This window comes from Sinocyclocheilus grahami, unplaced genomic scaffold (genome assembly GCF_001515645.1).
Source record: "Sinocyclocheilus grahami isolate Dianchi unplaced genomic scaffold, SAMN03320097.WGS_v1.1 scaffold2948.1, whole genome shotgun sequence".
Lineage (NCBI taxonomy): Eukaryota > Metazoa > Chordata > Actinopteri > Cypriniformes > Cyprinidae > Sinocyclocheilus > Sinocyclocheilus grahami.
This window is the reverse complement of record NW_015508121.1, coordinates 3,911-6,670: the sequence shown is the minus strand read 5'-3', so window position 1 is coordinate 6,670 and position 2,760 is coordinate 3,911.

The following is a 2,760-nucleotide window of genomic DNA, read 5'->3' as shown; positions in this document are numbered from 1 at the left end:
AAAAATTAAAGGATTACAGTGTAAAAGATTATTATTGTGTAGGCTACATAAATATAAAAATGTCATACATGTCATAATGGATAGTCATTGCGTGTATCGGAATTAGCCTACCTATTTGCTCGCGCATGAGCAGCTCCATTTGCTCTCTGGACGATGGGTTCAGTCTGTGCGCCTTAAAATTCCGCTGTTTAAATCGCGAATTCGCCATGGCACGAGCGCAACTCGCTCTTAAAGGGAGATGAGACTCTGACTGGTTTATTGCACATTATGCCCAAAAACACATCCATTACTCATTAAGTGTGACGTGTGACATGACATGTGGCCAAGTATGGTGACCCATACTCAGAATTAGTGCTCTGCATTTATCCCATCCAAAGTGCACACACACAGCAGTGAACACACACATCATGAACACACACATCATGAACACACACCCGGAGCAGTGGGCAGCCATTTTTTTGCTGCGGCGCCCGGGGAGCAGTTGGGGGTTAGGTGCCCTGCTCAAGGGCACCTCAGTCGTGGTATTGAAGGTGGGAGAGAGCGCTGTATATTCACTCCCCCCACCTACAATCCCTGCCGGTACGAGACTCGAACCCACAACCTTTGGGTTACGAGTCCGACTCGCTAACCATTAGGCCACGACTTCCGACGATTAAGAGAATATGGACAATCCTTTTAGACCACGCACCGGGAGCGTCGACCGTTTTTCCCGTTGTTATACTAGCAAATGTGGATTTGGAAACGCCCTGAGTGCACCTGCGCCGTGTGCTTTAGACCATGCACTTAGATCGTTAAAATAGGGCCCATAGTGTTCACGCGCTCAACAGATATCACTGTGATTGGCTAAAATTATCAGCGCTTCACGCTCTTCACCGAGCGCACACAGAAGCACATGGTGTCTATCAGTGGATCCCTTATATCTGCACATAGATGGATCCGGATCGATACACAATTTTTTTAATGCTAAATTGTTAACCAAGAAATTCCTTGTAGGACTCACTGCGAGAAACAGTGCTTTGAAATTTTACATTTAGAAAATTGCTAGTAAGTTTGCAAAGAATTTTAATTAAACGTGAAATGCTAAAATAGTATTGTAGTCTTTCTACTTCTCGTATGCCATTCCGTGCAACATTTTCTGTACCAAAGTATCAAAATTATACCAAGAAATGCCACCATTTGAGCAATAGAGAAAAAATAAATTATATCACATTGTCATTTCAGAAAGGATGTTAAATGTAATAAGATATTTTCCTCATATAACTCAGCTCTAATTGTACTCATTTGTTGTAGTAGACTGCATTTCTTTGACTTGATTTGTTTGATTTTTTTTTTTCAGTGAAGGAATGCCAATTCCTCAAGATGTCATCGGAATAATCTCAGATAGTCTGCAATCATTAAGTGCAGAACTAAGACAGGCACACACTTGGATCACTTTTACTTTCGATTGGAAAGCATTGTCCATGTTCTGTCTAGATATGCTCTGTATGGATCACTTCAACACAAAGAGGAGATTTTTTCACTTTTGAGTGTGGCATTACATGAACTGGATAATTCTTAAGCTGCTCTTATTGATGCTAAATTGTGATTATTGACTATGTCTTTTGTTTTCCATCAGAGCGCAAAAGCTACATAACAGGAAAAAGTGTCCATAACCAACGCATTGAAAGGTAATGGCAGGACTTATGGTATACAGTCATCCATATGTACTACTCTTCATTCAGATATATGGAGGATATTGGGGCCCTTGACCCTAACAATGATGTTCACATCATTTGCCTACAATTTGAGATGCTGCCAAGGCATGTAAGGGATAATGTACAGCCAGCAGACTGTCATTGCAGAATAAACCCCAACAGTGTGATCAGGTCTTGTGGTCTTGTATCCTATTGAAACTGATCATTCTGCAAACACAACCATCTGGCTGTACATTATCCTGCTAATTACATGCCATCTTACCTCATAAGTAAATTATTAGATTATTAGAATTATTTACTTACAAATGCAGGCCTCCCGTGAGGAAAACACATTTACTTTACTAAGTGAAGACACGTAGTTCAAAGAAGACCAATGTGGAATTTGATTCCATTGTCTGTAAATGTGACCCTGGACCACAAAAATCAAGCGTAGCGTTAGTTCTGGCAGGTCACGTTAGTCAAGCTCGCATCAGCTGACTCTCAGCTGATCCCATCTACCTATGGGAATACGACACCTATCTAAGCATTCATATATAATGTCCCTCAGTATTATCAGCAGTTTTCGCATTGCTCAATAGCTAATTACCCTCCTCCATCCCCAGCTCCTCCTCTGTCAGTCAGAATTCAGCCTTCTGATTCTCCTTTGAATCAGACTAATTCTAAAATGTGTACATAACATTATTGAACTTTAACAATATCTGCAATACATTTATGTTGGTTCTGTTCTGTTTACCCTGGGGGGGTTATCGCTGCTCTCATTCATGCTAGGCTGCATGAATGCACAGGGAGTTCTTGCTCAGAACAGAACCATACCGCCAATCCAAACTGTATGCTAATTGTCAATTATCTTTGACACTTAAAGACTGGTTCTGTCAGGACCACTATTGTCAATTTTTCGAAATTGAGATTTATACATAATCTGAAAGCTGAATAATTAAGCTTTCCATTGATGTATGATAGTTTGTTATGATAGGACAATATTTGGCTGAGATACAACTATTTGAAAATCTGGAATCTGAGGGTGCAAAAAAATCGCTTTTAAAGTTGTCCAAATGAAGGTCTTAGC